Consider the following 23,406-nt stretch of genomic DNA (forward strand, 5'->3'; position numbering starts at 1 on the left):
AACTAGTAAAACCTACTATATTTTCGTTGCAACAGCGAAGGTCGACTCGCTGGTGATGTTGTACCAACAGGAAGTGACGTCAGCAGAAGAAACGTATTTATAGCGTCAGACAAAGTAACATCAATTACGCAGCGTTGGATCGAACCCCGACCTTACGCTCCCGGCAGACGCTCCACCACTAGACCACGGAGGCGGTCCTTACACAGTAAGCTCAGTCGCCGTCACGTTGCCGAAATGATGTTGAAGGTGGGACCCAACCCTAGCACACTCACGGTCAATAATCCGTGCGCAGTGCTATGTGTTGAAACATGTTCAAACTTCATAACACTTGGGGTCAAGGTTCAAACTGTTTGACATTGTTGGACCTTCCTCAATATGTACCAGACGCGTAATCAGTTCCAAGCAAGGGGAGTTTCCATGTCGTCCGACCCTCAGAAGTTGAGCATAGAGGTGAGACACACCACCAAACACAGTACGGATCTTCACGGGTATTTGGCGTGACGAGCGAACGCTTTAACCACTGGGCTACCGCACCGCCCCTTCCACGGGTTGAAGAACCTTAAACTGTTTAGGGCGTGTTGGCCATGCTTCCTCTCACTTATCTCACTTCATCTTCAACCCTTCGTCTGTTTTTTGGGTTGCACAAGTAGAACACTGAAGCAAGGGGAGTACCTATTGTGAGCTTAAGTGAGATTTTAGCAACATTCCAACAATATCACGGAGGGGGACACCAGAAATGGGCTTCACATATTGTACCCATGTCGGGAATCGAACCCGGGTCTTTGAGCGACGAGCTAACGCTTTGACCACTAGGCTACCTGACCCTTGTGAGCTTATGGAGGTTCCCTTTGGTATTTGCGTAGGAAGGAGAAAACTCGCAGGATTATGTCTTGAGTAATTGGGCGGGTAGCCAGGTGGATACAGCGTTCAAGAAAAATGTGACCTGTGACTGTCAACTTTTCTGAGAGTAGTGAGTGAGTGTGGTTTTATGCCGCTTTTCAGCAATATTCCAGCAATATCACGGAAGGGGGACACCAGAAATGGGCTTCACACATTGTACCCATGTCGGGAGTCGAACCCGGGTCTTCGGCTTGACGATCGAACGCTTTAACCACAAAGCTAGCCGACCGCCCCTTACTGAGTGTAGATTGTAAAATATTGTGGTGATTAACAAAACATAAATTTGACGCTCGATTGTGCAAACTTCGCCCTTGCAAAGGATGATATCAATCCCCAGGATTTCGATAGATCCTCACCCGGGTAGATCAGGTCTTCAGCAAAGCATTGTTGCCGTAATAGGCGACTATTCTTGTCGTAACAGGCGACTAACGGGATCGGGTGGTCAGGCTCGCTGATTTGATAGATGTATGTCATCGTATTCCAGTTGCGTGGAGCGATGCTCATGATGTCAATGATTGCATTGTCTTGTCCGAGTATTTACAGATCGCCGTCATATAGCTGGAATATTGCTGAGTGCGGTGGCGATAAACAACAAGCAAACAAACAAACAAAGGAAAGGACCCCTAAGGCAAGTAGATTTATTGCAACAGGCTACTGAATGGATCGGGTGGTCCGGTTGATCTGCGCGTCATCGTACCCAGACGGAATTAAGACGTGCTCATCACACCACTCACTGGTTTTGCACGTCCGTTAGCTGGAATATTGCTGAATGTGGCGCTAAGCAGCAAACAAACTCCACTCAGTTCAGGCATAACGAGTCGCCCAATCATGAGAGGCGCCGCCACTGGCTGTGCTGCGTTGAGTGAGTGAGTGAGTTGGGTTTAACGCCGCTTTTAACAATATATACACAGCCTGATACATGAAACTCCTCGACAACCTTTCCGATATAGCTTGAATATTACTGAAAGGTTCGTTAACAAACGGATACAACTACACAATGCCGAGTGTTTGATACACCTGGAATATTCCTGATTGTTGTTTTAACAAAGGAATACACCTACAACAATGTCGACTGTTTGATACACCTGGAATATTCCTGATTGTTGTTTTAACAAAGGAATACACCTACAACAATGTCGACTGTTTGATACACCTGGAATATTCCTGATTGTTGTTTTAACAAAGGAATACACCTACAACAATGTCGACTGTTTGATACACCTGGAATATTCCTGATTGTTGTTTTAACAAAGGAATACACCTACAACAATGTCGACTGTTTGATACACCTGTAATATTCCTGATTGTTGTTTTAACAAAGGAATACACCTACAACAATGTCGACTGTTTGATACACCTGGAATATTCCTGATTGTTGTTTTAACAAAGGAATACACCTACAACAATGTCGACTGTTTGATACACCTGGAATATTCCTGATTGTTGTTTTAACAAAGGAATACACCTACAACAATGTCGCTTGTTTGATACACCTGGAATATTCCTGATTGTTGTTTTAACAAAGGAATACACCTACACAATGTCGGTTGTTTGATACACCTGGAATATTCCTGATTGTTGTTTTAACAAAGGAATACACCTACACAATGTCGACTGTTTGATACACCTGGAATATTCCTGATTGTTGTTTTAACAAAGGAATACACCTACACAATGTCGGTTGTTTGATACACCTGGAATATTCCTGATTGTTGTTTTAACAAAGGAATACACCTACACAATGTCGACTGTTGTTTTAACAAACGCGTGCAATTATACCTTGTCCGCTGTTTAATACACCTGGATTGTTGCTAACTGTTTTGTTGACAAACGAACACAAGGAGCTGACAAAATGCATTGACTGGACATTTGTCTACACTTGTCTCAACCTCAGCTTGGATATTATTTTCTGTGTTTATATCACGGGAAGGTGTGCGCTACCAACTCAACAATGTGATCAACAAGGGCAAATTGAAAGGATGTCGGTGGTAACTCTTTTCTGACACCACGGCTGACAACATTGGAAGCTAAACTGCACCACACCCGGTACTTAAGGTGACCTTCACACAGCTGATATGCACTTCAAAGTGACGTTCGCCCCTGTCCTAATCTACCCATACATTATTTTTTTATGTTTCCTAATGTTAGCTTAGCCCTCATCGAAGTTTTATGATACTTTAAATGATTAATGATAGCAACGCTCCAAACATTCATGTCTAAATGTGCTCATTGAAACTTCTTTTAGACATAACTGCAATAATGTTGACTGTTGTGTTATAAATACAAACTGTCAACTGTTTCATTTACCTGGATTACCGCTAACCGCTTTGTGGACAAACGTACACAGCTACACTATGGCCACTGTTTGAGTGAGTAAGTGAGTGAGTATGGTATTACGGCGCTTTTAGCAATATTCCAGCAATATCACAGCGGGGGACACCAGGAATAGGCTTAACACCTTGTACCCATGTCGGGAATCGAACCCGGGTTTTCGGCGTGAGGAGCGAACGCTTTAACCGTTAGGCTACCCGACCGCCCCCGGCCCCCCGTTTGAGAACAAATGCTTGATCAATGCTTGATCAATGCTTCATCCTCGATGATCCAGGGTAGTATACCTACTTTCTATTATCGTTAAGAAAACGTAGCCATTCGCCGCCTCAGCGTGTAGTGTTCCTATATCTAGACATTCCCTCTACTGTGTTGCTAAAAAAAACAAGCTGACACGATATACAACACACTTTACAGGATTCTTCGGTGTGTTGAGTGAGTGAGTGATCATGGTTTTACTCCGCTTTTAGCAATATTCAAGTCATATCACGGCGGGGGACACCAGAAATGTCCTTCACATATGGATTCGTCGGTGTGTTGAGTGAGTGAGTATAGTGTTACGCCGCTTTTAGCAATATTCCAGCAATATCACGGGGGGGGGGGGGGGGGGGGGGGGGGACACCAGAAATGGGCTTAACATATGGATTCTTCGGTGTGAGTGAGTGAGTGAGTATGGTGTGACGCCGCTTGTAGCAACATTCCAGCAATATGAGAGCGGGAGACACTAGAAATGGGCTTCACACAGTGTACGCAAGTCGGGAATCGAACCCGGGTCTTCAGCGTGACGAGCGAACGCTTTAACCTCAAGGTTACCCCTCCGCCCCTTTGTTGTATTGGCCTCGTATTTCTATCGAACAGTGGTATACCTAGTTGTGTATGTGTAAGCGGAACTGAGTGGATCTTGTTGCATTTATAAAAAAAAATATGATATGTGGGTCCAAAATGCATTGACGGGGCGTCTGTCATCAAATGCCTCAGACCAGCTTAGATGTGTTTTTTTCTCTCTCGTTTCATGGTGTAGGAGTAGCTCTCAGGACACAACAAACTGTCAGCTCATACACGGAGTAGAAGTAGCTCTCAGGACACAACACACTGTCAGGTTATACAGAAAATAGGAGTAGCTCTCAGGACACAACACACTGTCAGCTCATACACGGAGTAGAAGTAGCTCTCAGGACACAACACACTGTCAGGTTATACAGAAAATAGGAGTAGCTCTCAGGACACAACACACTGTCAGGTCATACAGGGAGTAGAGGTAGCTCTCAGGACACAACACACTGTCAGGTCATACATGGAGTAGAGGTAGCTCTCAGGACACAACACACTGTCAGGTCATACAGGTAGTAGGAGTAGCTCTCAGGACACAACACACTGTCAGGTCATACAGAGAGTAGGAGTAGCTCTCAGAACACAACACACTGTCAGGTCATACATGGAGTAGGAGTAGCCATCAGGACACAACACACTGTCAGGTCATACGGGGAGTAGGAGTAGCTCTCAGGACACAACACACTGTCAGGTCATACGGGGAGTAGGAGTAGCTATCAGGACACAACACACTGTCAGGTCATACAAGGAGTAGGAGTAGCTCTCAGGACACAACACACTGTCAGGTCATACATGGAATAGGAGTAGCTCTCAGGACACAACGCACTGTCAGGTCATACAGGGAGTATGATTAGGTCTCAGTACACAACATACTCTCAGGTTATACAGAAAATAGGAGTAGCTCTCAGGACACAACACACTGTCAGGTTATACAGGGAGTAGGAATAGCTCTCAGGACACAACACACTGTCAGGTCATACATGGAATAGGAGTAGCTCTCAGGACACAACGCACTGTCAGGTCATACAGGGAGTATGATTAGGTCTCAGTACACAACATACTCTCAGGTTATACAGAAAATAGGAGTAGCTCTCAGGACACAACACACTGTCAGGTTATACAGGGAGTAGGAGTAGCTCTCAGGACACAACACACTGTCAGGTTATACAGGGAGTAGGAATAGCTCTCAGGACACAACACACTGTCCGCTCATACAGGGAGTAGGAGTAGCTCTCAGGACACAACACACTATCAGCTCATACAGGGAGAAAGAGTAGCTCTCAGGACACAACACACTGTCAGGTCATACAGGGAGTAGAGGCAGTTCTCAGGACAAAACACACTGCCAGGTCATACAGGGAGTATGAGTAGCTCTCAGGACACAACACACTGTCAGGTCATACATGGAGTAGGAGTAGCTCTCAGGACACAACACACTGTCAGGTGATACTGGGAGTAGGAGTAGCTATCAGGACACAACACACTGTCAGGTCATACAAGGAGTAGGAGTAGCTCTCAGGACACAACACACTATCAGGTCATACATGGAATAGGAGTAGCTCTCAGGACACAACACACTGTCAGGTGATACTGGGAGTAGGAGTAGCTATCAGGACACAACACACTGTCAGGTCATACAGGGAGCAGGAGTAGCTCTCAGGACACAACACACTGTCAGCTCATACAGGGAGTAGAGGCAGTTCTCAGGACACAACACACTGTCAGGTCATACAGGGAGTATGATTAGGTCTCAGTACACAACATACTCTCAGGTCATACAGGGAGTAGGAGTAGCTCTCAGGACACAACACACTGTCAGGTCATACAGGGAGTATGATTAGGTCTCAGTAAACAACATACTCTCAGGTTATACAAGGAGTAGGAGTAGGTCTCAGGACACAACACACTGTCAGGTCATACAGGGAGTAGGAGTAGGTCTCAGTACACAACATACTCTCAGGTTATACAGGGAGTAGGAGTAGGTCTCAGGACACAACACACTGTCAGGTCATACAGGGAGTAGGAGTAGGTCTCAGGACACAACAAACTGTCAGTTCATACAGGGAGTAGGAGTAGCTCCCAGGACACAACACACTGTCAGGTCATACAGGGAGTAGGAGTAGCTCTCAGGACACAACACACTGTCAGGTCATACAGGGAGTTGGAGTAGCTCACAGGACACAACACACTGTCAGGTCATACAGGGAGTAGGAGTAGCTCTCAGGACACAACACACTGTCAGCTCATACAGTGAGTAGAGGTAGCTCTCAAAACACAACACAATGTCAGGTCATACAGGGAGTAGGAATACCTCTCAGGACACAACACACTATCAGCTCATACAGGGAGTAGGAGTAGCTCTCAGGACACAACACACTGACAGCTCATACAGGGAGCAGGAGTAGCTCACAGGACACAACGCACTGTCAGCTCATACAGGGAGAAAGAGTAGCTCTCAGGACACAACACACTGACAGCTCATACAGGGAGCAGGAGTAGCTCACAGGACACAACACACTGTCAGCTCATACAGGGAGAAAGAGTAGCTCTCAGGACACAACACACTGTCAGCTCATACAGGGAGAAAGAGTAGCTCTCAGGACACAACACACTGTCAGCTCATACAGGGAGAAAGAGTAGCTCTCAGGACACAACACATTGTCAGTTCATACAGGGAGAAAGAGTAGCTCTCAGGACACAACACACTGTCAGCTCATACAGGGAGAAAGAGTAGCTCTCAGGACACAACACACTGTCAGCTCATACAGGGAGCAGGAGTAGCTCACAGGACACAACACACTGTCAGCTCATACAGTGACAGAGGTTGTTCACAGGACACAACACACTCTCAGGTCATACAGGGAGTTGGAGTAGCTATCAGGACACAACACACTGTCAGGTCATACAGGGAGTAGGAGTACCTCTCTGGACACAACACACTGTCAGTTCATACAGGGAGTAGGAGTAGCTCACAGGACACAACACCCTGTCAGGTCATACATGCTCAACATTGTGATCACCAGTGGCAAATTGAAAGGAAGCCGGTGGTAACTTTCTGGTGACTCCACACCTGAGAACATGAGACGCTAAATTGCACCGCACCTGTGCCGACTTGACGCAGAATGGAGGAGTACTCATTTCCATTGGGTTAGTGGTGTAAATAATGTACGTGTGTTGTGGTGGCTGTCACAATAGAGCTAAAGTGTTTGATAGGCATTACTCAGAAGTTGACGGATGACAAGATAGACGCAATTTTATGGATAACAACTTATTTAATACTGTGAAAAGCCACGTTTCAGTATAGATCCTTATACCGTTGTCAAGCAAGACTGAATGAGGGACATAGTACATACTATATATACAGTAGGTAGAGGATTAACAGAAGAGGATTAACATTGGTAGGTGTTGACATATCGCTATGGGCACGATGTGTGAAGCCGATTTCTAGTGTCCCACGCCGTGATATTGCTGGAATATTGCTAAAAGGGGCGTAAAACCATCTTCACTCACTCACTCACTCACTCACTCACTCACTCACTCACTCACTCACCCCAGTACGATGAATGTAGTCGATATAGATAAACGTGGATTATCATTTTCCATTCAATTGGAAATGAATGCTGAAGAAATTAAGCCATCAAGTCAACTAGATTGCAGTAACTACAATGTACACACAACACGTTTAATTGCATATCTGTTTCTGAGTATACACAACATATACATGTTCGAAATGACTTTTCATCAGAAAATATACATAATGAAAATACAGCGAGTTACCTAAACATGTTGTTGACATGAACTCCTTTAGTGCCATATATGTTTGCAATAACAATATTTTATGAAAGCTGCTTAAAAGAAGACACACTGTCCTGGTAAAATAATAAAGCCAGATTCGTATTTTTGTGGTAATCCTACTTATGTTGTCACCGCCGTGATGTGGATGGACTATTGGTAAAAACCGCTTAAAATCATATTTACTCATTCATCCATTGATGATGCTGAAATATTTTGAACTTTACCTGGCAAGCACTTCGTTCAGCCAGCAAACGGACATATCTGTACTTAAAATAATTCGCGAATCACTTTTCTTTATCAGTTCTTTGATAGTCACTATCACGTGTTGTGACGATGTAAGTTCCTATTACATGACGATAGCGGACAATGAGGACGACAGCGACTATAAGTAAGACGCCAAGCAGAGACAGTCCGATAGCAAGGCCTAGAGTAGCATCAGTTGGAGTGTCTGTGTCTTCAGTAGCAGTGGGTCTGCTGGGCGTGGTCGTCGGTCTGTTGGAGGTGGACGGTTGCTCGGTTGGTACAGTGGAGGTCGTTACATCTTTAACAAAAAATTGTGAATCATGTGTGAGTGATTGTTTTACGCCGCTTTTAGCAATATTCCAGCAATATCACGGCGGGGGACACCAGAAATGGGTTTCACAAATTGTACCCATGTGGGGAATCGAACCAGGGTCTTCGGCGTGGCGAGCGAATCCTTCAACTATCAGGCTACCGCACCGCCTCTAATCATGAGTGAGTTAACAATAAAGCTCATAGCCGTAGCAAGATCAAGTGTAAGAACTTTTTGTATATTGCTTTTTTGCTATTCTTAAGGCTCATTAACTGTATGTATTCACGGGTTATGGGGGCACGTGCATGTCCAATTTATACAAGCCTGTGAAGTAGTGACGTCGATGGCATATCGGCAGTATCGTTTTGTGTATTCACGATGATGCTTTGTGAATTGAAATTATAACTTTTGACGATGTCACACCACAATAACAGAAGGTTCTTTTAAATGTTGGTAAACTCCTAAGGGAGGCAATATCAACAATTCCCTGGGCGTTCCGGTGGAATGCCCGGGACCTGCCCTGCAAAACCTCAGTTTTACAATTAACGTTTTAAAAACTTGCCTCAAGTAACACAGTTGTGTTTGATGATTGATTAAAATTCATGACGTGAATCGAACCTGCAACCTCACATATCGTGTTAAGTTTTGTAACCCACTGTCTTCCCACTGAGCTGGAGCAGCTGAATAGAAGTTGTTCAGTATAGCATGTCAGGACTGTCGCTAGTCCATGCTGCACGTGTTTTTACTCTTGCACGCTTAAGTACAGTACTGTATACTGTGTCTGAGTGGGCTATGCATGTTGAAATGCGACATGGTATCTCAGTGGGCTAGCACTATAAAAACGGTATTAGACAAGACGACTACACACACACACACACACACACACACACACACACACACACGTGGAATAGTCTTGAACGCGACATCTTACCCCATTTCACCTTAACTTACATGCACATGCAGGCACGCACGCACGTCAGGATCGTCAGATTGTGCGAGAGCATCTTCAAGATTGCTTTGTTACTGCTGCGGAAACTGCTTGACAGACTATGGGGACAAACCAGCGACACATTAGTGCGGACATCGTGCGTCGACGATTGACGAGCAGACACTTCCACTGTCACAGGCCACACCGAGGACCGATTCTGACATGACGCCATCACCGGGACCGCCTTCAGTGGGCAACATAGCACCAGCATTGGTGCCACTAGCAGTGGAGAAGAGTCCTCTTCTCAGATGAGAGCCGTTACTGCATCGCAACAGTGGGGAACGTTATTCGGATGTTTGTGTTGTTGAGAAAGACTCGTGGTGTGGTCCGAGCATCATGGTGTTGGGTGATATTGGTCTTTCACAGAGGGTCGGCCCTGTGGTCTTCAAGAACATCGGTCTAGGGAGTGGCAATGGTGTCACAGCAGCTCGGTACATTGATCAAGTCTTGAGACTACACACCATATTTCATTTGGCACGTCGCCACAACCACGAGTTTCAGCATGATAACGCCCGTGCCCACAATGCAAGATCAGCAAGAGAGCAGAATGGCATCAGAACCATGCAGTGGCCTGCCCTTAGTCCCGATTTAAATCCAATTGAGTATTTGTGGGACGAGATTCAAAGACGGCTGAATGACTGCAGCTGAACTGAATCAGGCGTTCCTCAGAGTGTAGGCTCAAGTGCCTATGGCCTTCATCAACCGCCACATTCATTCCATGTATCAACGTTGCACGGCAGTCATCAATGAACATGGAGGACACACGCACATTTGCTCAGAGACTAGTGTTGTGTTTCACTTTAAGAACATTTAACACTTTAATTTCAACCTTGATGATCAGTTTTGCCAAGTTTTATCTTTTTAATATGTCTCAAAGTATGTTTACAGTGTTTGGACAAATAAGGTGTCTCATATATCTGTCCATGGTGAGGTTTCTTTTGCGGTTCAGTATGCAATAACATACATGCATAAAAAAACAAAAACTTACCCCTCAACTTGTCAACTCCGCCACAGATAAGTGTTCTGGTGATGTTGTCACACAGGAATATGACATCGACGTCTCCAAAGTGATCGGCTGTGACATTCAAGGGCTGGGCTAGGACAGCGTCAGTGATATTGTCCATTGTCTGGTTTTCTAGGAGTGCGTTGTTAATGCGTCCAGTCGTCAGAGTAAATCCAGCTTGTCGAGAACAGTAGTATTTGTGGATGTCTACTGTCAGAGTGAGATAAGTGCCAGGTTCCAGGGCGTTGGTGTCAATGTCGCTGCTGATGTTGCACTGTGGCAGTGCTGGTTGCAACAAATAGATAGATGAAATTACATATTTGCTTCCTGAGGATCATGCATATAATAGAAAGAACAAAATACTTTGACAATACACATACATATCATTGGTGCAAATAACATGAAATGAGATTTAATGTAATCAATATATAAATATGAAACGTAATTATCCTTAGTAGTTCGTTATTAGATATGACATATGTTGTGCTGGCAGCCTGGTCATGTGTAACTTGCAGAACAAGATTTCTTCCCCTAGCTTTGGTAGCATTCGAAGATCATTGGTTTGAATCCCAGATAAGTCTCTTGTGATGAGTTGTTTGTCGGGACGACATTCATGCTCGCAGGTTTCGCCCAATTGGTAAGCGGCTAAAACTTGTGTCCCTTCAGAAAAGTGTAAAGGCAAACTCGCTGACTCGGACATAACTCATGTTGTACGGTAAAACTGACTTTTGTCACTTCATGATTTCCTTCCATAGCAGGCTGTTACGCAATGATATTACTGGCATATTGTTAAAAGAGGTGTTAAACCAAACTCGCTAACTCAGATCTTTCTTGTTGTACAGTAAAATGACTTTTCTACCCACTTTTTAGAAGCTTCTGAACACCGTTACAAGTCAGAGTCCAACTTCTGTCACACATGAAGTCCAACGTCACATCGCCTAATCGGGTGATATCTACGTTGAAGGTTGTGTTAAGGGTTACATCTGATACAGCACTAACGTTGTGTTTCATGATCAATGCTTCAGTCAAAGCACCAGTAGTCAGATCAAAGCCCGCCTCCCGAGAACAGTAGTCGCGTGTGATGTCCACTGTTAAAGTCAGCTGTGCTCCAGGTTCCAGGGAGTCGGTGTCCTCGTCACTGCTGATGCCACACTGTGGGATCCCTGGTGGCAGAATTATGTGAAGAAAGTGATTTAACAACACAAAACTGACATGTTTGTGAAAGGGAGTTGGTCGTATAATAACAGCCTCCATTGATCACTTATGCAATCACTAAAGGCTGGTGTAATACAATTAATATTCCCAACATACATGTAAGACATATGAGAAACGACAACACACTAATATCCATACCTCTAACAAACAATATGATGAAATGATAGTCAGGGTGTAATGACGATAAATGTGTGTAAAAGTTAATTTCGGGCGTGAACTTCAGTGTCTTGTGTCTTCAAAATGTTGAGCAATGCTGTTGGTTAATTTGGATATGGCTGTCCTTGGTATTGCGCGCCGCAGATTTTCTCTGCCAAAGAACATCCTGAAAATGCTCTTTTGGGGGCATGTCAGCCCAATATCCGTATGCTGTCTCTTGGGGTCAATCGGAGAGGACCTGGGCACAATGTGGTCTGATAATTCAAATTTTCTGCTGATAATTCCCACGAATATATCAACGACAGGACGCAATTTTTTTGTTGGCCAATCAAATGTTCATTAAACATTTTGTAACCAAATCAGTTTGCCTGTCATGCGTGATCCTGCCCCACATCATGACACTACCACAGAGAGCCGGGGATGTTGACGGAAGATGCTGAAATTCGCCTTCTTGTTATTGTACGGAATTATCTTTTTATAACAAGAGCAGATTTAAATCTATTGTGTTGTGTCATTAATGTGACAAAACGATTTTGGGGGGGGTCGCATTGAAGGCCGTTTGATGGTGCGTGTTCTTCATGTGAGCAAATACACTTTTTGATTTGCCAAATATTTTTGATAATAATGATATATACTTTGAATATTTTAAGAGCCTGGTAGCTCAATTGCATTAGTGATTGTGTGTTCCCCTTTTAGCGCACACGCTTTGGCTTCTGTGTGAACATGGATTACACGCTCTCCATGCATGATGTGAAATTTAATTGTGATTAGATAATGCGTTCAGATGCATCGCCCACGTTAATATGAATATATGTACATCAATGATAGCTACATTCCAGTCATTCCTTCCCTATATTTATGATTGTAAGTAATTGATGACCTTAAGCAACAAGGGTAAGCCTGTATGTTTCCTAAGTCTTAAGGTACATACGGTTCCGTGGTTATTAATAACTTCATCTTGGGTAATAAAGACACCAGTCCCATCAAGACCTGAATTAAGACGTCATTGTAGTCAGAATTAATACTTTAGAGATTATAACATGGCCATATTTGTCCTTTTGCATTATCTTTTATATTGCTTGACTCATCTCAGTGATTAGGGCTCATGATATCCATTGATTCACCAAATATTTTCTAGACTTCCATGACGTTATACTCACCAGCTACTGTCAGTGGACACACATCGACACCGATGGCACCCACTTCATTCGCATCCACGATCTTCCAGGTACCAGCATCTGCCGCCCCAACACTGTGTATAGTGAGTGTAGAGTGTGTATCGTTTATAGTTGCACTGTATCAAGCCACAGGGCTACAGCTAGGGTTGCAGGTGACGACATATCGGTTGTCAGATGGTCGTGCCCATATAAAGGCTGTGTAGTTGCTTCTGTCACCTACTATTGTGTATTCTGATCCAAGAAGAGCCACTCCTCCAGGGCAGTCTGTGTCCATCAGAGCTGTAACTTAGAAGAGAGTTTTACTGTTATTACTACTATCAGTACTGTTACTGCTGATGTCGGGGCTACTGTTAATCTCATAATATATACATCGCATATACCACAGGATTCCGTGATAGAAAAGGTTGTCAGGCACGGTGACTTGGTTGATAGCGTGTCATCGTTTCCAGATAGCATGGATCGTTGTACGCAATAACGGTCACTGGATTGTCTGGTAGATTTATCTATTGGAGTGTGGCGTTAAAGAAAGAAAGAAGGAAACAAACAGACCTCACACATAAAACAGCTACTTATCAAAACGAGCGAGTGAGTGAGTAAAAATTGGACATGGAATCGGCAATATTACAGCCATATCGGGATGAGAACAAGTTAGTTATTAAACACCTGTTGACAAAGGAGAGTAAAAGAGTAAGGTTACCACAAAGAACAGCTAGTTACCCTTTCGTGGACAATAATAGCATCAGTTTATGAAAACAGTGAATGTCAACACAAAAACACATTGTAATAGATACCATGAACTTTGAAATGACAAAATACCTGTAGTCATCCTTAATACAGTGGTTGAATGTAAAATAGCAATAATGTGCAAGCAATAGGCTTGTAAAATATAACAACTTGTGAGAACACATATGCAATTGTTAACTTTAGCCTCAATGTTGTGGGGTAGATGATGCATTTTGTATGTATTTGAACGTGGATTAGGACATGTATTGTTGTCCACCCTCAGCGTTTAAAGCAACGAGCTGTGATATAGGCATCTGTTGGTATGGCAGTGATATGTTTTACTGTTCCATCTTCCTCATTCGCCAACTGACCGCCTCCGTGGTCTAGTGGTAGAGCGTCTGCCCAGAGAGAGGAAGGTCCGGGGTTCGATCCCAGGCCGCGTCATACCAAGACGTTAAAAAGATGGTACTTGATGTTACCATTCTTGTTACAATCAGCCACACACACGCGTGAATGAATGTCGCTGTATCAACGGCTAACAGACGAACTATGTATAGAACATATACGTAAATGAGATGCATGTGTCAAAATTTATAAAGTGATGCTTACATCATATTTACAATACAGACGTACAATCACTTGAAACGCAGTACCTTCTCAGCACAAGGATTCCCTCGAAAACAAGTTTCACAACAGCATTCTTCATTACACAGACATACAGGTGAAATACAAAACACGTGCAGGTTTTTTAATGTCACAGTCGGCAATATTCAAATTGAGTGGGTGAGTTCAAATTTTGCATCGCATCGGCAATATTTCAGCCATATCGCGAAGTGAAAAAGATAGTCATTATTTTTAAAATAGACATTGAATGATAATAGTTTCCCTTGTGAGAGAAAAGTCAATATTCAAAGTGTATCACGGTAGATTAGTAAGGGTGTGCATATTTTCCTTAAATACTTTAGCATTTCATTTATTATGTTTTTCTTAACAAAAAGTAAATTATCAGCTAATTGTGAATATCATTAATGCCAATATTTTATCGAGAACTGAGCAATAACAGCCACATGTGGTATCTACAAGGGCTTCTAATGGAATGGAAAACTCCCTGGTGAGTAAGTGAATGTTGTTTCATGTAAATCTTCTTTGAATCATTCATAATTTCGAACCGGAGACGTGCACCGAGTTTGCTACTGTGCTCTTACAAAACTACTGCTCATGCGGTATTTAACCTGCTCACCATCTGATCGTTGTGAAGGAATATGTATAAACTGTGCTTACCATGAGTAAAGCACACCACAAGGTTAAGCAGAACCAGAATTCGATTTCTTCTATGCATCATGGTCATTGAAACATCCACTGAAAAATAAAATGAGAGAGTGAGTGAGTTCGGTTGAACGTGTTTCAACTATATGACGGCGTGAGATGTAGGTATTATGCATTTACCACTTTTGGAGAAACTCACGACCACAAGTATGACGCTGACAAATCTGGGAGCTTAATCAGGGTGAACCGGGATACCAACCTATGATCGTTTGTCTGTGAAAGCAACTTGCGTCTGTGGACAAGTGACTGACTGGTAAACAACATGGTAATACTGTATTTAAAGCCAAGATGTTATTTAACAAATAACCACCTTTTTCGTCTCCATGCAATTTAACGAAATAGAAATTTAAATAAATAAATGGCTTATCCATTGTTTGATCGTTCGAAAATAACCATAAATTGGTTTTTGCACATGATATGTGTATAATCTCACATGCATCCTCGTTTGCTCCAAACTCAAACATTAAACTACCTTCGACAAGCCTCGAATATTGTACATAAATCAACTCCTCTTGATATATTTGACCTTTTAAGACTCTCGGGTGACAAATGCGTTGACAACGACAGAATGTGATATTGCATTACAAATACATTGACAATGACAGGCTGTGACATTGCATGACAAATACGTTGACAATGACATGCTGTGACATTCGCGAATCACTGTGCAGAGTTGCGTCCCTTGGTCACACCAGAAACCTATGATCGTGGGTTCGAATCCTGGAATGCAATAATGCCAGGTGGAGATATAGACATGTATTCTGCTCTCGTGTTATTCAGGAACAATTTCCAGTTTAGTTGAGCCAGCTCTTGTCAAGTGCACCAGGATTAACAGAGGATTTCGTGCCCTCACATAAACTGCCTTATCCACGTTATTTTACAGTTTCACCCCGCGATGCCCCAACTTTATTATCGCTGCCCTGTTGAAGACGTCATCTTGGTTCCAAACAAGGTCTGATGGCTACACTCTTCTCGACGTTACAGGTAAAAGCTCTACCATACAGGTGTGATTTGAGTTTAGAGAAGTGACAAAAGTCAGCGGTGGTGCATGTGGTGGAAACGCAAAGACACAATTTGCTACTGAAACCATTGCCACGTATATGCACATGCACATTGTTCTTTACCAGTAGAGCATATTATGAACAGAGCTCTCCTTGGCGTTTTTCTTTGACTTTATTCTCTGACGTAGTATTCCATGTTGCTAGTTTTTGCTCGTCAGTTGTCAACTGACATCACCAGCTTATACCCATGTTTGATGGGATTGGGGCCACACATCTCCACTGCTTGCTGTGATATACACATGTCTTATTCTTGATCACAATATCGCATGAAAAGGTCATAAAGTCTCTGGATTTGTTTCGTTGGGTCACCTTCTAATCTAGTGTCACCATGACGGACACCTTGCAAACCGTTCCCTACAGTGGAATGTATCAGATCCCAGCAGTGTCATTGATACGTTGAATAGTAACATGTCGATTTAGCCATAATCATGTGGTGGAGTGAGATTTGGCATAACGTCAATTTGGCGGATGCCCAGAACGAAGTCATCTTCTTTGCTGTTCTGTTTTTCTTCAGCTGTAGCCCATTCATCTTTTCAATATGTTGGACAGTCATCCCCATGCGTGCTTTCTTATATCTCCGGGGCGGTCGGGTGGCCTAGTGGTTAAAGCGTTCGCTCATCACGCCGAAGACCCAGGTGCAATTCCCAACGTGGGTACAATGCGTGAAGCCCATTTCTGGTGTCCCCCGCCATGATATTGCTGGAATATTTCTAAAAGCGGCGTAAAACCATACTCGCTCACTCTTATATCTTCCTTTGGTGAAAAGCCCTATTTGGGCAGGTACACAATCACAGCTCATTTCTCAGATTTTTCTGTTTCCGAACTTTCTCTCACCTCTAGCTGACTTGTTGAAACCAGATGTGGTGATCAGTGAAACCTTGTGTTATGACATCCAATTGTTGAATACTTACACAACAAAAAGAAATAGCTGAGAGCCAACAGACTTTTCAATTTACCCTCGCGGCATGTAGGTACGCATGGAAATGAAGTATTAGCTAATTAATTGCTGCATTGTCTGTATATTACATGTTTTGTTATTGAAAGTACAATATTCAATGGGTTGTTGTGTTTGCCTTGAAACCAAAACAAAACATTTTCTCCGTTTAAATCAATGGTTCCTTCAACAACAGATTTTAGCCAGATATACAGTTTATACAGTGAGTATTTTGTTCTTAGAGAATGCTTTCTAACTTGTAGAGTTAGCTAAGTGCTGATAACATTACTTTCTCAAATTCAGAAACTTGTGTGACTGATGCCCGTCGATTTTCTTTTAGAACATATTATATTGATCCAACATATTCGTATATTAGATAAAAGTAAATAACTCACAAATTGTGTACTCCAACATAAACCATCCGACATCTCTACACTGTGGTCTCCCTCACGAGGAAGTGCAGTCTACAGGGACTAGCTAGCATAAAATAACTCCTTGTGTTACTTTCACTGTTATCTGTAAATAAGCGACCCTCCGGCCCTGTACGAACGTGGTGTGCTACTATTCTTTAGGCAGAGCTCAGGTTATCAGAGTGAGTGAGTGAGTGAGTGAGTGAGTGAGTGAGTGAGGAGTGAGTGAGTGAGTGAGTGAGTGAGTGAGTGCGTTGAAATTGGGTTTAACGTCGCGTCCAAGATTATTGCACATATATAGCGACGAGTGAGTGAGTGTATAAAGTGAAAGATAACAGTTTGGTTCTGTGATAATTCAATGCTGGATAATAATGTGGCGAGATAAACGGAGAACCAGGGTGTACCAATGATGACATGCATGTATTGCCGACAGCTGCATGTGTAGGTCGACAGATTTGGCAGTCGCAGTATAAGATTTGGTGTTGAATTTTCCCACACTAGTAGAACAAAACTAGCGATAGACTACTTAATGGCTCAATGCTATTGTCAATAATTCTTATGTTGTTCCTATAGTGAGCTACAGACACAAGTCGTATAGACAATGAGAGTTTTGGACCGTAGGATCTGGGCAACGTTCTGACTATGTAAATGGTATCATGTATATCTCATGATTTAACCCGATACGCTGTAAGAAATATATGAAATACTGTCTATCTTTTTCTGCCTTACTGTCTAAAAGTCCCTGATTTGATAAAAATACACCTATTGAAAGATATTTGCATTTCATAACTTGAACGTTTACAAACTAACCTTAGCGCTTAATTTCATCTATTGATCGAGTGAGCAAGTGGAAACTGTGTATTATATGTATCTCACCTCTCCAAATGGATAGCAACCCATGAAGATCCGGGATAGAATAGGTCTTCAGCAACCCATGCTTGTCGTAAAAGGCGACTTTGCTTGTCGTAAAAGGCGACTATCGGGATCGGGTGGTCAGGCTGATGATCAGTACTTGGTTGATGCATGTCTTCGGTCCTAATTGCATGGATTGATGCTCATGATGTCAATCACATGATTGTCTGGTCCATCATTGTGACATCCTATACACCCCCAGGTGGACAAAGATCAGGGATGTCAAATGTCTAGATGAAGCAGATCACCTGTTGATCTTCTTTCAGTTATCAAGTGATATCAAACTGTCCGGCTATATTCTGATTCTATGGTAGACTATGTTGGTTGGTTTGTTGTTTAACTCAGCAATATTCCAGCTATATGACGGCAATATGTAATAATCGAGTCTGGACCAGAAAATCCAGTGATTGATATCATGAGCATCGATCCACGCAATTTGGATCAATGACATGTATCAACCAAGTCAGCGAGCCTGACCACCCGATCCTGTTAGTCGTCTCTTACGACAAGCATAGACACCTTTTACGGCAAGCATGGGCTGCTGAAGACCTATTCTACACCAGAATCTTCATGGGGGATAGACTATGTATTAAGACCAGATTTGTATAAGGCACCCAGTAACAAGGAACTGGATATATAAATGAAAAACAAACATGTCGTAATAAAGTTAACACATATACAGTTTATCGCGTGTACAATGTTAAACATAATTTGAAATATGGATCACATTATATCCATCGGTCGAACACCCTATTGTGAAGCATGGGTGCAAATAAAACGGAGGCAGCTGTCAACAAGAGTTTTTATTTCATTTCAATCGTCAGCCTCATTGTTATCAATCGCCTCTTCTCCAATCACTGCCAGCATGGAGACGCCTTCTTCTGCACCACCATCGCCCCAGACATCATCACCAGATGTCATTTTGCGACATAACAGTATCCAGAAAACATTAGGTTCCCAAAACCTGAAACACACGATCCCCATTTCAACAACGTCAGTAAGTTACAAGAGGAACTTGCGGACATGCCAGGTAAATTATGTGTTCAGCTGTTCCATTTCCCAAAGTTTATGCAAAGTTTACAAACACAAGGATATTTAATCTTTGACATTATATGTCCAATGTCTTCCGTTTGCATTGAACATTATAATAACAGTCTTCACTTTTTAGTCCAATCATCTAAGGCGCAGCTATTTGCTATACAGAGTTGCGTCCCTTGGGCACGACACAAACCTATGATCGTGGGTTCGAATCCCGGTTCGCCCCGATTATGTTTCTAGGTTTGTCAGCACCATACCCGTGCTCGTGGGTTTCACCGAAGTGGTAAACATCTGACACCTGCATCACTTTGGGCTTTCCTCCCACATTAAGCTGACACGCCGCAATATAACTGGAATACTGTTAAAAGTGGAGTTAATCCCAATTCACTCACTCACTACCTTGATAGTCACGATATGGCTGAAACACTGCCGATGTGACTTAAAATTGTAACTCACTCACTCTTTTAAATAAAGCCAATAAACAAAGTTTTTGCCCAAATTGCCAGTCACAGCCACATTTAGATTTCTCAGATATACCATTATAGTATCCATCAAGGTCTATTCACATCATAATTTATCAAACATGTGCTTATTTACCGAACGTATGTATTTGTATATTCAGGCGAGAAACAAAATCAGTTCTTCAAGAGGCCAAAAGGAAATAGTCACCTCTATGGAATTCTCGCTGTTTATGGCATTGCTGCAAAGCCAAGATCACATCTGATTGATGCTGAGGGTCATGGACAGACATGTGTATAGCAAGCAATGAGGACAATAAACAAGGCCTCTTCAAGAATAGTTGTGTGACTACACTCATGATACTGGAAGGTACCACAGTCACTCACTCAGTACGCATCTCTGGTGTCTAGTGAAAAATAGTTGTGTCGATCGGGACTAGATTGCCCGATTTGGAGTAGAGCAGGTCTTGCAGATTGCAGTTGCACAGTGCTTCCGACGACCACCTGATGCAAAACATGGTCCCGTGGTACGTGACTTAATAAAACGCTCTTTACTAAACCTGTATTATTAGTCAACAGGTTTTCTCTTCGCCGGTGAGATATAAATAGAGGTCATAATATTCTGTATTTGGAATAAACATTGTATCTTTTATCCTTTCCGAGCTAAATACACAGTGTTTATTCCTAATACAGGACATTTACCATCGCCTAACACACGCATTGATAACCTCTTTCTCATATAATGTCATTCTTCAATTCTATCCCCGAAATCTCTCTTCCCATCTCTCACAAACATTACCGAAACATTGAAAGTGTTCCTGGTGAGTGAGTGAGTGAGCCGCTTTTAACAGTATTCCAGTTATATCACGGCGTGTCAGCTTAATGTGGAAGGAAAGCCCGAAATAGTCCAGGTCTCAAGACCTTTACCACTTCGGTGAAACCCATGAGCACGGGTATGGTGATGACAAACCTAGAAACATAATTGGTGTTGAACCGAGATTCGAACCAACAATCATAGGTTTCTGGCATGTCCAAGGGCAAAAGTGTTCCTGGAATGTGGGCAATACCATATATTACGTCAGAAGGTTAGCCACGTGTCCGTCGGACAGCGACGACAATCAATGTAGTTCCATCTGGAACCTCTTTCTTTTACAGTAGCGTAACAACAAAAAGGCAAATCAACAATTGCCTTCACAAATTGTTTCTCTTTTCCTTTCGTGACAATCCACTGGTCAGAATAACTGCCCTTCATCAAAGGGAAGTTGATCCAACCCTAGTCTATGAAACTTTATGTTTGTTTAGAGTCTGCCTGTCCTATCATAACGTTACAAAGTGCAGTCAGATGAACACACATCAACTAAACGAAACAAGGTAACAATTCATACATATTTCGGCCAAATCCTACTGTGTTAGTATGGGAGAAATGTTCCAATCCACAGAGGTCTGCAAGCAGAGGTATTGAAATGGATCCTGCTGGTGGCGCTAGGCGAGTGTCCTCGCCAAATTGTTTCGCAATTTATACCTCCAAAGTTCCCAAAACAGTTAACATACCACAGATACGTCACAGTAATACACTGATATTCAGGATATCAGACTCTTTCTTTGATAATGACAGCAAATTATCCCAGTAGTTTATCTGGATTCCGATGGTTAATTGTGATTCGATTGCCGAAAGTTCCTACTTGACCTTTGATATTTTCATTACTATCCGCACATAAAGCCAATGGATATATCTTTTATTCACTGGCTTTATCAGTTGCATTCTTAATTTTGTTTTGCTTTCATGTTATGTTTCGTCCGACCCTCTGAAGATGAATTTTGACATGAATAGCACAAAAAAACAACGTACGTCCCCCCCAAAAATGTGTATATCGATGACTCCCTACAAAAAATAGGGGAACTGATGAAATGATAGTGAAGGTGTAATGAGGATCAATGTCAAAAAACAAATTCGGGCGTGTAGATCAATATCTGGTGTGTCCACGATGTGGGCGATACATGCGCGACACCTTGATGGCATACTGTTGATGAACTTGCATACGGTCGTCCTTGGTATTGCCCTCCTTCTCGCCTGAAGAGCTACCCAAAGCTGGGCCACAATGATAGGGGCTAGGTCTCTGTCCTTCAGTCCCGACTTGAGAGCATTCCACAGATGCTCTATCCTAGGTGACTTAGCTGGCCAGTCCAATGACCGAATGCCTTCTAGTCGTAGATAATCAGTGACGAAATTTCTTGAGAAAAGGACAACAACAGGTTGCTTTGCAAAATGTCTTATTTTGTATCTTAAACAGTATTATCCCCTTGTTGTCAACACCGTATCTATGTTATCTCGATCATATATGTAATTGTTGTTACTTTTAATCCTCCACCTACTATATATATTCTGTACCTAGTCCCTCATTCAGTCTTGCTTGAAAACGGTATAAGGATCTATACCAAAACGTCGCTTTTTACAGTATTGTTATCCATAAAAAATTATCTACCTTGCAAAATGTCGTCAACATGTTGGTGGCCGGTCAAATGTCCAGTTCCCAAAAATAACAAATCTGTTCGTTTATCATATGTGACACCGCCCCAAACCATGACACAACCACCCCGTACCGATCATACTGCTACTTCCCAAACAGCGTGTTCTTCTATCTGAGTCGGAACCACTTGCGCGCAGCCCGTCCTTTGTTTTGCCTAGTCCACCCCAGTCTTTGCTGCCTATGGTATGCTTTCAGGCGGCCTCACCTCACCTCAAATCACCTCACCTCACCTCAACTCTCCTGTACCAATAATTCGAAATTTCATTGTGCTTAGATGTTGTGTTTAGATGCCACGGTTTTGAAAATGCACACCTTAACCATAGCTACATTTAAATCATGAGTTGCTATATTTTTGTCGGTAATATACACTATACAGGAAACATGCCCTGTCTGTTGGACAAAGGCTTGAAGAAGCAATGAGAAAGAGTGTCTCGTCTTCAAGGAGAAAACATCACCTTAATTCGTTTGAGTTAATTTAAGACGCTTCTTTGTCAAGCCTCGACTCAAGCCATTGAAGCATGGGCCGATGTGCTCAGTCGTATTCTAAAGCAGGGGAAGTAACTCCTGTGGGCCTAAGGAAGTCATGTTTGGCATGTGCAGAGATGAGGTGGACACTCACAGAATTAGATCATGAAGAACGTGAGGTAGTCGGTCCCGTGGATCATCAGCTTTTGAATTCCACACATCGAGTCAAACCCTTTCTTCGTGGCATGGGATCAATACGGCGGAATCGGCGAAGAAATATTTTTTTTTTTCAAGGAGAATAGTCGAAGTGGTGATCCTACTTACAAAGAGTAGCTTGTAAAATACTGTGGTGACAAGCCTTCATATTTGTCGAAATAGGCTACTGAATGGAGCGGGTGGTCAGACTCACTGACTTTGTTGATTGTGTGTGATCATATCCCGACAGGCGTCGGACGTTCCTCATACTCTCAATCCCTAGTTTGACAGGCCTTCGTCACATAGTTATGACATGTTTAAGTGTAGCGGTAAACAATAAACATACAAACAATGCCCTGTAAGGGGCAATGGGTCCTCGAGTCACGAAAGGCGCCGCGATTGGCTGTGC

General features: G+C 42.8%; 1 pseudogene; it reads right to left on the reverse strand.

Annotated features, from left to right (window-relative positions):
- Window positions 1-7,652: 7,652 nt before the first annotated feature.
- LOC139472586 (uncharacterized) overlaps window positions 7,653-23,406 on the reverse strand; it is a 29,503-nt pseudogene continuing 13,749 nt past the window's right edge.

This window comes from Haliotis cracherodii, unplaced genomic scaffold (assembly GCF_022045235.1).
Source record: "Haliotis cracherodii isolate W230 unplaced genomic scaffold, xgHalCrac1.p SCAF_25, whole genome shotgun sequence".
Lineage (NCBI taxonomy): Eukaryota > Metazoa > Mollusca > Gastropoda > Lepetellida > Haliotidae > Haliotis > Haliotis cracherodii.